Source organism: Anomaloglossus baeobatrachus, chromosome 4 (assembly GCF_048569485.1).
Source record: "Anomaloglossus baeobatrachus isolate aAnoBae1 chromosome 4, aAnoBae1.hap1, whole genome shotgun sequence".
Lineage (NCBI taxonomy): Eukaryota > Metazoa > Chordata > Amphibia > Anura > Aromobatidae > Anomaloglossus > Anomaloglossus baeobatrachus.
In genome coordinates, this window is record NC_134356.1 from 229,589,676 (window position 1) to 229,603,493 (window position 13,818).

Consider the following 13,818-nt stretch of genomic DNA (forward strand, 5'->3'; position numbering starts at 1 on the left):
TAGGAAGCTGTCTGAGGTCTGCAAAGTCTGTAACAGGTGACTGAACTGTCCCAACCTGAGTGTCCTCCTTAGGTAGTCCTGGTATGATGATACAATCCTGGCAGCCGGAGTCGAAATCCCTAGACTGTGGATATGGTCTCCAACCGGAACCGGAGTCCCTAGATTGAAGCCATAAGGTATCCTGATCCTCTAGTCAGCTCCTAAGAGCTTAGACTGGATCCATCAGCATCCATCAACCTTCATCAACCTGGTGGCTTAAAGAAATCCCTTTTATAGCCACAGCCTTCCACTTGGATACACTGCGTCCTCATCGATTGGTTGGACAAGATCGCCTCTACCATTGGATGAACCTCAAGCTGCATGGACAATGTTCATCCAAATGATGTCTACAGAAAGACTGAGGGTATACATGTAGTCTGGAATGCACAGACTAGACAATGACTACAAAGGTAATTACATTAGCAATACACAACTACAATACAATGATTACTGGAAGGGTTCTGGAGAAACAATAGCTAAGCACACATAAGAACAATACGTCTGGCTGAATGTTAAGAAACTTTAACCCATGAGAGGCATTGGATGTCCATGTCGTCACAGTGTTGTTCACTTTTCCCATCTTTTCTATTTGGCCCAGACCAACATGACAACATCTTCTAGTCACAACACATCTGCAGAGATTACAAGACATCTGACTTCTCACATTTCTAGCACCGTTGCCATCTAATCTTGACCTGCACAAAATCCTCATCCTGAAATCACAAATACTGAGCTGGTGTCACCATATGTCTTCCTATTACTGCACCTGGTGTGTGGTATAAACACAAGTCTACTCTTACTGCGACATATAATAATGCCCACTGGTCACCTTACATGGTAATAATGCCTCCTTTGTGCCCTCTAGTTGGTAAAAATTCCCCCCTAGAAAATATTAATGCCCTGTGCAAGTGCCTGTCACAAGGGTACCCTGACTGAGAGTGGTCACCTCTATCTCAGGTGTCAGAAGATTACATTGTAGAGCTACACGCACACTTGCACAGGTTAAAACTGCTGTCTGTGCATAATCTTCTTAATCCGGTGCTGCAAGAGTTAAACAATTTGTCTGGTCTCCTAATTCAGGATTAAAAGTTGTTCCCAGTTTTTCATTCACCACTGCTATAAATACTCTCCTCTCAGCCCAGGGAGTTGCCAGTGATAGCTTTGCTATAGCTAGCCTCAGGAGTGGACTTGTGAACTGTGGACCAAGAAGTCATTTCAGGAGCCATAGCCGGAGATTGCTGCATGGACGTTGTGTCATGTTTTCCCTTCCTTTTAATCACATTTCAGTTTGCCTCACTTATCTGTTCGATTTACACCTTCCTGTAGTTTGGGGTGCTTTGTATGATTGCTGTTTCTTTTACCCTTTCTATCTTATCCCATCTGTGTCTTTAACCTAGAGAGAGATTAGTATACTCACTGCCCTGCGCACTAGACAGCGTGATGTTCAGGGAAAGACAGGGATAGGAACGTGATTGCCGCACTGAGTGAAAGATTCCATCTAGGTATAACAGGAAGCTCAGGGTTGCTTAGGGTAAGTGTCAGGGGTTGTCCCTCTCTTTCCTTCTCTAGTTGCAGTGTATCACTTCTTCAATATTCTTTACACAGTATTATTCTTACCACTAACTAATGGTTACCGTCAGCGTTATCATACTGTAGACTTGTCTAGCGAGGAAACACCAATGTCACTCTATTCGTTAATGACATCTACTTATGTAAACAATACTATACCGTGTACTTGCCCCAACAGGGTTGGAGATGCTACTCGCTAGGCCACGTGTGTTTTGATGCGGTATCGGTGCATTTTTGTCAGGAGATGCAGATTTGGTGAAAAAAGTCTGCAAACAAATACTGAATGTGTGCACATAGCCTAATCCGGTAATCCTACATTGACTTCAATAACTTCACCTGAGGTGAGGTCACTAAGTTCATCTCAGGTCAGTTCACCTGAGGTCACAGCTGGGGTACCGTGAGAATCAACAGCTGTGACCTCAGCTGAACTCAGTGATGTCACCGCTCACAGCTGCGGGTCAGTCAGTGTGTCTCTGACGCTGCAGTTTTCTAATGGGACCGCGCCCTGTGACATCAGCTGTAGCAGAGCCAGGATCATTGGGGGATGTTGTGTCAGTGGATTATGTTAAACCTGCAGGGGTATTTTAGGGCTTAATAAATTGGAGTAAGAGGGTTTTTTTTGTTTTGTTTTGTTCTTTTTAAATAAAGGATTTTGTGCTGTGTTTTATGTTTATTTCTTTTGACTTATGGGGTTAGTAATGGCAAGCCTCATAGACCCCTTCCCCTTACTAACCTCAAGCCTGATGATGCCTGTCATTTTTTAACAAATCCCAGCTGTCATTAACCCCTTATATTACCCCAATTGCAAGCGCACCAGGGCAATCGAGATGAGCTGGGTAAAGCATCAGAATTTTCTTTTTAAGACTACGACATATTTGGTGGTCTACAATGGATTCACTGCTCTACGGCGGAGTTGCATGGGTTGTTTTTTTTTATAAAATGGTAAATGAAAGACAGTTTTGCGTAGTGTTTATTTAAATGAATTATTTTTTGTGTGTCTCTTTTTTTGGATTACTGGGTTAGTAATGCGGGTATCTGATAGATGCCTCTCCATTTCTAACATGAGGGTTTGATGTCAGCTAACACTACATAGTTGACATCAACCTCATAAACCATTACCATTATTTGTCAAGGCATCAGGACAATCGGGCAGAGCCGAGGAGAAGGGCATCTAATGTGATGCGCCACTTCAGGGGAGGCTGCGGGCTGGTATTTTAGGCTGAGAAGGGCCCAATAAAAATGGACCTTCCCAGCCTGATAATATTAGCCAGCAGCTGTCTGCTTTATCTTTGCTGGTCATCAAAACGGGGGGAACCCAAGTTTGCTTTTTGTTTTGCTTATTTATTTGGTTAATAGCTGAAAAATCTATCTATCTAATATCTGCCTCTCTGTCTATTTATCTATAATATATCTTTGCACATCTTTAACACAAAAAAAAAATCATTTCAGTGTCATGCATTTTTTACAGGTATGTGTCACATGGATGTCACACAGATGGCACATGGATGACACATACAGTACATACAGTGCTACAAGTAGTATTCAACCCCCTGCAGATTTAGCAGGTTTACACATTCGGAATTAACTTGGCATTGTGACATTTGGACTGTAGATCAGCCTGGAAGTGTGAAATGCACTGCAGCAAAAAAGAATGTTATTTTTTTTTTTATTTTTTTTTTAAATTGTGAAAAGTTTATTCAGAGGGTCATTTATTATTCAACCCCTCAAACCACAAGAATTCTGTTTGGTTCCCCTAAAGTATTAAGAAGTATTTCAGGCGCAAAGAACAATGAGCTGCACATGTTTGGATTAATTATCTTTTTTTCCAGCCTTTTCTGACTAATTAAGACCCTCCCCAAACTTGTGAACAGCACTCATACTTGGTCAACATGGGAAAGACAAAGGAGCATTCCAAGACCATCAGAGACAAGATCGTGGAGGGTCACAAGGCTGGCAAGGGGTACAAAACCCTTTCCAAGGAGTTGGGCCTACCTGTCTCCACTGTTGGGAGCATTATCCGGAAGTGGAAGGCTTATGGAACTACTGTTAGCTTTCCACGGCCTGGACAGCCTTTGAAAGTTTCCACCCGTGCCGAGGCCAGGCTTGTCCGAAGAGTCAAGGCTAACCCAAGGACAACAAGGAAGGACCTCCGGGAAGATCTCATGGCAGTGGGGACATTGATTTCAGTCAATACCATAAGTAACGTACTCCACCGCAATGGTTTCCGTTCCAGACGAGCCCGTAAGGTACCTTTACTTTCAAAGCGTCATGTCAAGGCTCGTCTACAGTTTGCTCATGATCACTTGGAGGACTCTGAGACAGACTGGTTCAAGGTTCTCTGGTCTGATGAGACCAAGATCGAGATCTTTGGTGCCAACCACACACGTGACGTTTGGAGACTGGATGGCACTCCATACCACCCCAAGAATACCATCCCTACAGTCAAGCATGGTGGTGGCAGCATCATGCTGTGGTGCTGTTTCTCAGCCAAGGGGCCTGGCCATCTGGTCCGCATCCATGGGAAGATGGATAGCACGGCCTACCTGGAGATTTTGGCCAAGAACCTCCGCTCCTCCATCAAGGATCTTAAGATGGGTCGTCATTTCATCTTCCAACAAGACAACGACCCAAAGCACACAGCCAAGAAAACCAAGGCCTGGTTCAAGAGGGAAAAAATCAAGGTGTTGCAGTGGCCTAGTCAGTCTCCTGACCTTAACCCAATTGAAAACTTGTGGAAGGAGCTCAAGATTAAAGTCCACATGAGACACCCAAAGAACCTTAGATAACTTGGAGAAGATCTGCATGGAGGAGTGGGCCAAGATAACTCCAGAGACCTGTGCCGGCCTGATCAGGTCTTATAAAAGACGATTATTAGCTGTAATTGCAAACAAGGGTTATTCCACAAAATATTAAACCTAGAGGTTGAATTGACCCACACTTTTATGTTGAAAATTTATTAAAATTTAACTGAGCAACATAACTTGTTGGTTTGTAAGATTTATGCATCTGTTAATAAATCCTCCTCTTGTTTGAAGTTTGCAGGCTCTAACTTATTTGCATCTTATCAAACCTGCTAAATCTGCAGGGGGTTGAATACTACTTGTAGGCACTGTATACACAGATGGTCAAAATGGAACTTGCCACACATGCGTTTTTTTAATGGAGTAGGGGGCCTAAGGCTGTGTGCCTATGTTTAGTTTTTATAACATCTTACAGTTCCAGCAAAATGAATAGGATTTCTAGAAATTTTTGGCTGCCACAACATTCCGATAAAATACAAATACAATAAGAGAACATCATATCTCACCTCCAAATTGTATCAGTAAAACCATCAGCTTGGAGCACAAAAAACAAGTCTCACACACATTCGTATCCCAAAATTTTAAAATATTATGGGTCTCAAAATATGCAAAACATTTTTTTTACAAATTTAAAAAAAAAAAATTCACTACTTAAGTAAAAAAAAAAATTGTTTTCTATAACAAGCAACAAAATATTTAGCCACTCCGGACGATATACTTTTCATTTGCATTATTGATATAAAATACATCAAAAGTTAATATTCAGTTGGAGGGTCATCCAGTGTGGATTTACTGAGGTCGGGGTCCATACTCCCTTTCCTTTTCCTACATTTCCTGCACTTAAAATTGAAGGCCTGTTTGTTAAAATAAAGTTTCAGCATTGTTTCTGTTGAGTCTTTAAGGAAAAATAGCCTGTGCTTATCTTAAAGGGCTAGAGACCAGCTTTGAAAACCCTGGTGACAATCAGTTCCTTCCTGAGGCCAACAGTGGCTGCCTGCCTGGTTGTGGAGGTGATGACAGAGAAATGTTATCTGTGTATTCTATATTTCCTCCGCTGATAAATCATCCCAATTAGATCCCTGTTAAAACAAACACACATGAAAGTGGGTCAAAAACAGCTTTTATCTTATCAGAATTGTGATAGAGATTATTACTATTGACATATCCACTGATCTCTGAGGCTAGGTTTACATATAGAGTATTTTTTTCCATTTTTGTATCCAGATAGGTAATGCAAAAAAAAACAAAAAAAAACAGATCCATTCAGTGAAATCTCACAAAATGTCAATAGTTTCTTGCAGATTCCTTGGCAATCCACATTTATTCCTGGATGTAAAGTGTTGTGTGCATAACTTTTCTTGTCCAGCCCAAAAAACGGATGGTCTAAGGATCCATTAATGTATAATGGAAGTGTACGGGAAACAGATCTGCTAAGAATTCATCCATTATTTATTCAATTAATGGATCCTATGTTTTTTTGTACACGGCCAGAACACCATAGTTGTGCAGTTCAACCTCATGGATCCATCAAAATGGATAGAAATGCACAGCAAAAGGGATCTTTTTTACAAAGGATCAGTTTTAAAATGCGAAGGATTTGTTAAAATGTGCTCCGTTTTTAACTACTGGATCCATTTTCAATGGAGGATTACTGGACATGTGCACACAGCCTAAAGTGGGCTTTAAACGCTGCTACATCGCTAGTGATGTCACGAGCGATAGCACCCACTCACGTCGGTGGCGTGTCACGGAGGGATCGCTGCTGTAGCGAACAATATTGCTACAGCAGCGTCACACGCAATTACCTGTTCACCGACATCGCTGTGGCCACCGAACAATCTCTCCTTTAAGGGGGATGTGCCGCCCCTGCGACAGCCGACGGGCTGCTCGGACCCGGATCCACAGTGGCTCGAGGGGTCTCCAGATCCGAGGCGGGGTCGCGCGGCTACTCTGGAATAAAAAGGGGGATTTGTTTGGGGATAATGCTCGTGACGCCACCCACTGTGTGTGGTAACGTGAGGGACTACCACTGCCGTTTGGGGAGCCCGTTGATGATGGTGTGGCAGCTCGAGTTGTTAACCCCTCCGTGGGCAGGGGGATGATTTCCCTGGGCTCAGTGATGGATTGGGCAAAGGGCGACCCGTCGGGAGTAGAGGGATATCTGGTACTCACACAGTCCAAAGTCACTAACGCTGACACCAGATAAACCAAACTCTTGAATGCTCCGTCTCTCTTGAACAAGCACGCTGGGTCCGGGCCCTTTTGGTGTTGCTGGTTGGCCTGAAGCCTTGTTCCTTGGCACAGTGTGTCTTCTAAATGTATCCCTTTGCCTAGAACTACTCGGGTCCTGCTCACCTGCGTGGCTAGCAGGGTGAGCTTGCTCTCAGGGTTCACGCTTGGGATTTTCTGGACGGTTGTGGGAAGTCCTATCCCTCTCGTTGCGCTAGTACCCCGATTCTGGAGCAGATGGGACATGATTCCTGAAGACTCCGTTCCCTTCGGGTGACTTACTGGGCTGCGTTAAGCTTCTTCCCAGCCTAGGGTCCACGTACCCCGTCGTGCCTTGGCCCCTGCCAGTTGTAGCACAAGGCAGCCGGCCTGCTCTCTGTAGCAGCACCGTGCTCCCTGCCATTACCCCCTGTGACCGGGGTTCCAGCTACTCCTGGCCAGGCCAATGTCTGGCACCTGGGACGGGTACAGGAGCCCAGCTCCACAGCGTGACCTGGCCTGTCACCGCTGTTTCCTCCTCCACTTCCACTACTCCACTCCCTCACTCACTCACTGAGCTTACATCTCTGCCCTCCCTCTTCCAACCCTCCATCTGGGTGGCTCTATTCCCCTCAGGCTGCCCAATGTGTGGCTGCTGGGTGTGGTGCAGAGTGTTCCTCAGGATTTTTGTTTACCTGTTGGTAGCAACACCAAATTGACAGGATCCGTAACCAAGGTGGAGTGGGTACCATGCAGAAGGGCAGATTGCACGGCACCCTTGTGACGACCTGATAGGCCAGGGCGTCACAGGGAGGTACGTTTGGCGTCACAGCGGCATCACTAAGCGGCTGCCCAATAGAAGCGGAGGGGTGGAGATGAGCGGCCAGAACACCCCACCCACCTCCTTCCTTCCTCATTGCCGGTGCGATGTTATTCCTTGTTCCTGCGGTGTCACACATAGCGATGTGTGCTGCCGCTGGAACGACAAACAACCTGCGTTCCAAATAAGGAACGATTTTTTAAAAACGACGTGTACATGACGAACAATTTGACACCTTTTTGCGATCGTTACTGATCGCAAAAAGGTGTCACACACAACGACACATAACGACATCGCTAACGAGGCCGGATGTGCGTCACCAACACCGTGACCCCGACGATATCTCGTTAGCGATATCGTTGTGTGTAAATGGGCCTAAGTGTCACAGGGTGGCAGGGGATAACAGGGGAACTGGGATTCTAAACTGGCTCTCAATCTAGGGGGCCTAGTTGTCCCTGATCCCAAAGATACCTCTGATGGTGACGACATTTGGGCCGCCTTCCTTCCAACCCCTGCTCCTGACCAGCCCTGATCTCTACCCTGGGGGTAGACGGGACAGTTTAAACACCAATAGTGATAGACAAACAGGGGAATCCAAAACTATCACACAGCACCTTATACAGTGTAATCAGACAACAAATGATTAGGAGGAAAACTAAAGCAAGGAGAACCAGACGACGCAGTAAATTACCAGACTGGAAAACAACAGCACATGGTCTGGTGTAGCAGAAACCTATAGTCAGCAAAGGAAGACAAATTCCTTCATCCATCTTAAAAAGGCGGGGAGTGACTGTGATAGTGTAGATCTCCCACATGTGATCAAAAAGGTAACCAGCAGGCTAGCAGAGATTAACTCTTGCTAGTCCAATCACTAAAGAGCACACAGCTGGTCGACGTCGAGCCTGTCTGTGCAACTCAGAAGCACCACAGAAAGAACAGTGAGGCATGTCAATGTCTTTGGCCTGTACATTGTCTGATGCCGCCATGTCAACCAGTGAGTTTAGAACAAAACACCGTGTGACACTAAGGTTGGCTATACACATTTGATAGCCAATGGCTGACATCTAACTATCCTGACTAACCCATACACAGGCTAGCTTGGGTTTACTCGGGTAGCGGCTTATCTTTGCGTCAAACAAATTAAGATGAGTTATAACACCCGGGGTCGAGGGGTTTTCACCCGACACGTCACCGGGTCGGGGGTACAGATCCTCTGCGTCATCATTTTCTGGCCTGGCCCGGTTTCGTGACCTGAGACGTACAGGAGGGAGGGAAAGCTGAAGGATGGGGGTGGTAGTGACAGTGAGGAAAGTCTTTTTAGGTTGAGACACCACCTGTGGTCCGCGGCCAGAGATGGGCCGCCGCTGCGGGTGCTGCTCTCTGGGGCTGATGGTGAGGGTCGCAACCGGGATGGTGTCGCTCCCCACAGGTGGAGCGGGATTACCCCGGGGAGGATAATGGAGGACGGACGGGTTTGGTGGTAGTCCCCATTGGCGCTGCAGCGATCGGCGACAGCGACAACAAATGAGAGGCAGAGGCAAGAACTGCGGTTCCAGATCTTTTACTCACAGGTAGTTTAGACGCTGCCCCAGAGCACCAGTCTCTGCCATGATGGGCTCTAGCCGATCCCGGACAGTCGGCGGTCACCACCGATGCCAGTGATAGTCTTTCTAGTGAAGTGTCCCTCGGTTGCTATCCGGAATCCGGTCCAAGCCTCCAGCTCCAAGCCACGGGCCCAAGTAGAGAGAAGAACGCTAAACTGCAATTGGCTGTGCTAGATGTCAATCCAAGCTGTGCCCGGGAAGGTCTGCTCTAGTGTGATGGTTGCGCCTCCTTCTTACCCCATGTGGTGCCCGCCCCCAGTGGTTGTCCTAGCGACCGGGGAAGTCCCATGCTTTGTGATGGCTAACTATCCGGTCTGCCCTAATCCAACCCCCTGTGGAAAAGCACCTTGCTGTTGTATATGTGTGTGTTTTGTGAAGGCACCAGCAGTTAACCCCCTCCTAACCCGGGATGGATATTACCCCTTAAAAGTGGTGTAATACCCTGTGGTGCCTGAAGCCCAGGGGAAATTCATTTCCAGCTGCCCATTTCTAATGTCCCCATGACATATTCTTCAGGTAAGAGTCAGGAGGCCTCCATATATATGATGGTTGGTCAATCCCACCAAAATGAGCAAAACAATTTCTAATGTGTATGGGTGGCCTTTACTGTTGCAAATTACTCAAGGATGTAGAACAATGCAACTTTATGGATAGGATATAGCTAGCCAAACACACTAGACATATGGAGGCTGAACAATCGTTTGGCTGACAGCTATCTTTCCCAAGTGGAGGTGTAAGCCACTGTCAGAACTAAGGATCATCAACTAAATTCCACCCACCTAATCTTTAAGTCCATGGACTTAGCCCATCATACACTCCCCAGATATAAAGTGAGAACAGGGAGCCCATCATACACATGAAATAGTCTGCCAGTCCCTGACAAATTGATGTTTTTGACTTTTATCTACTAGTAATGGGGGCCTTATCTCTGATTGTTTGATTGGCTATTGCAAGGAAAGAGGGTTAAATAATTAAACTTAAAATGTTCTTCTCATGCAAGAACGCACTGCTCCCCAGCCTCACAACTTACTGATTGGTTGGTAGGCGTTCACTTATGCTTGAGTGACAGTTCAGTAAGCAGCAATGTCATGCCGCAGACCATGCTTCTGATGCATCTATATGAGGTTGCCTCTACAGCATCACAGGAGGTGGCCATGGCTCGAAGCTAAGCGCACTCCAGCAATCTCCGCCAGCCTCAGTGCAGTGCTTACAAGCTCACCGGCAAAGATCTTGAAGCAGTGTGCATGTTCTTCCACTGCTCATAGTCTGCAGCAGTAAATAGTTTGTAAGCAATGTACAAGTTCTATCACTGCTCATAGTCTGCAGCATTAAAGAGCTTGTAACCAGTGTGCATGTTCTTCCACTGCTCATAGTCTGCAGCATTGACACTGCCATCTTTAGATGGGATAGTGTTCTGTGTTGTGACATCTACTAATGGTGTCACTAACTTTGCTGAAAAGTCAATAAACCGGACAATGTAGCTGTATACTAGGCCTCCAGCTTTTCATAGGTTCCTACACCAACTGTATGATCCCAGGCACAAGAAGTAGGGTCATTGGCAAATGCTTCATTGGTGATAATTAGTGATGGGTGAGCACTAAAATACTCGGGTACTCCTTACGCAAGTCGAGCTGGTCAGATGCTCTGAAAGTTCTCAACTCCAGTAAGGCTGCTTTCACACTACGTTTTTTAACATGCGTCCTGAACATTTTTTTAACACAAAAACGGATCCAGTGCAAATGCGTTTTCATTTCAATGCATTTGCAATGGACTCGCGTCAACATGCGTTCACCTGCGTTTCCGTGCTTTATAGTGAGGATCCAGCGACTTGCAGTCTTTTAACATTTTTCAAAAACGCTACTTGTAGCGTTTATGAGCTGCGTCCAAATACTGCAAATTGCTGGATCCTGACTATACTGCATGCAAACGTATGTGAACGCTGGCATGCTAATAGACAGGATCCTGCTTGCTCTACTGAGCATGCACAGAAACCAGCCTCGCGTGATCACAGTCTCTCTCTCCCCCTCCCTCTCTCCCCCTCCCTGTCTCTCTCTCTCTCCCCCTCCCTCTCTGTCTCTCTCCCCCTCCCTCTCACCCCCTCCCTCTCTGTCTCTCTCCCCCTCCCTCTCACCCCCTCCCTCTCTGTCTCTCTCCCCCTCTCTCTCCCCCGCCTAAGAGCTGCAGACACTCGTAACCAAGGCAAATATTGGGTATCCAAGCAAGTTACCCGATGTTTACCTTGGTTACGAGCCTCCCCAGCTGTCAGAAGCCGGCTCCCAGTATGTCACGTTCAGTTCCCCTCACTCCCGATCACATGACTCCAATGCCCGCTAATAAACTTAAAGTGACAGGATCCTGCAAAATAACACATGCGTTTGCATGCGTTTGTGTTTGTAAAAGCAGGATCCGCTTTTACAGCAAAAAAACGTTCAGGACACATGTTAAAAAAACATAGTGTGAAAGCAGCCTAACGAGTATAATGGAAGGCAATAACTGCACAATGTAGCTGTCTGCCCACTTACAGCAAGCCATAAACAAAGCATTCCTGGCAGGAGGGAAGGCAGGGTTTTGGGGATTTTTTTGGCCACACTACATTCAAAAACATTGTTTTATCCCCTGAGGGAGCCATTGAGAGACTGCGAATGGGTCTGCCTGGGGTATCAGTGAAGCAAGCCTGTGCTTTGTGGTCGTTGCTTCTCGGATAAAATATCACGGCACCCGTGATACTTGCCCAAGCCCTGTGAGTACCCAAGCACCCAGATGCTCGAGTAATGAGCAGTGCCGAGAACGTTCGCCCATCACTAATGATAAGTATTGCACCTTGCACAGCAGCACATAAGTTAATACTTTTCCACAGTATGAAATGTAATTTATTTGCTAAGGAAACCGACCCCAATGCTTGGTTTACAGCAGAACCTAGAGGCAACTAGTTGTTAGAGATGGATGTTCCATTCACTAACCCTGACTACATTTTGCCATTTTTTTTATGAACTTCAAACATTTTCTTTTTCCAATTCATACTCTGCTCCCCAAGGAATTCTTACCGATGACTCTGTCATTAGCCTGTTATCCTAGTGGAAATATTTCTGTGAGAACTTTTACCGGTAATAGGCCCCAAAAGATATTACATTATTGCTCCATGACAATCAATGTGGATTGGTCTTTTCTACTGGTTAAGTAGGTTTTAATAGAACAGAAAAATGTGCTGATGAGCAAATTCATTTTTGAGTCTTTCATCATTAGTAACATCTTATGTCTCACTAATGATGAAAGACTCAAAAATGAATTTGTGCTACAATTCTGATACAATTTGTGTCAATCAAAGCTGTGTTATGTGCCCTGCGCCACATTTACTGTGACCCAGCCTAGGGTCACACAAGCGTTGATTCTCTCATGCAAGAGAAACTATGGAAATGACACTCCGATTACACTCTTATCCGAGTCTGATCAGAGTGTCAGCTTAATGTGATCTGATTCCCTCGCCTGTCTCAATCAGAGCACACTGTCACAAGAAGATGGAGAACAAACTTTCTCCATCTTCTCCATTTTGATAAAATTTTATGACTGTCTAATCTAAGTGTACACTATTTAAAAATTATACAGTTTTAGTAAATTTGCCCAATTGACTTCTGTGGTGTCTGTAATATAGTCATTACTGTATTCCATGACATAATAAACGCCTCATATTCTATATTCTATTATGAATACCAAGTCTTTGTCATGTACTTACCAGGACTTTACCAAGACTTTCAAAACACCAGAAAAAAAAACAAAGTCACCCCCAAAAAACATTTCTTCTAAAAATGTTTTACAACATTGTGCATAAAGAGTGCTTAATGATTATTGTGCCCCTTTACCCACAGTTCTGTATGTATGAATAACCCTGTAGTGTTGTTGTATGTAATTATCCCTGGCATGTTCTGATCTCATCAATGATCCAATTGTTCTGTGTCATATCCTGCACTATGAAAGACTTGTTAAAAACACATCAAGGCACGAGTTGAATTAACTGTTCCTGTAAGGGCTCATGCACATGACCATTTACATCAGATAAGAGCTATCTGTGGTTCCAACATATAGCACTTGTACCCATGTTCTTCTATGAGAAAGACTATAAATGATCCAGATAGGGAAGGAAGTCCAATATCCAGGTATGGGTAATAACTTGCAAGATTTTACCCATACTTGGTGGACTTCCTTCCCTAACTGGATAATTTATAGTCTTTCTCGTTTATGCTACTTGGTATCCAAGTGACATCCATGCCAGGATCGGAAACAGGAGCGGAAAAGGGGTTTAAAGGTGAACTAACACATTGTGCTGTGCTTTCATGTTCTTCTATAGGCTATGAACATGTTTAATATTTGCTCAGACAGAGTGGTCTGAGGAAAGAAAATCGCAGCATGCATAATTTGCCTCCTAGACTCAGACGGCATTCTCCCATTCAAATCTATGGTCCATGAAAAAAAACAGACCACTCTCAGATAACATCCGAGTCCGGTTCGATTTTCATGGACTGTCATAGTGAGAAGGTGGAAACCTCTTCTTTTTTTTTCCACATCCAAGAAAAATGGATTGCAGTCTGATCAAAGTCTTATTCTCATAATCGGACTGTCTTATTGGATGGAGAAAATACAGTCATATGAACCCAGCCTAATAACGGACTGACCAGTGCAAGGGTGCTCTACCTATGAATTCTAAAGAGACATGTCTAGTAGTCTTGAGCGTTAGACATTAGACACATGATGGAGTGAGATAATTAGTAACCATAATTCACGT

At 45.0% G+C, this 13,818-nt stretch overlaps 1 protein-coding gene across 1 annotated transcript in view; it reads left to right on the plus strand.

The window, feature by feature from the left end:
- STAB2 (stabilin 2) overlaps positions 1-13,818 on the plus strand; it is a 273,355-nt gene that overhangs the window by 52,014 nt on the left and 207,523 nt on the right. The window lies entirely within an intron of this gene.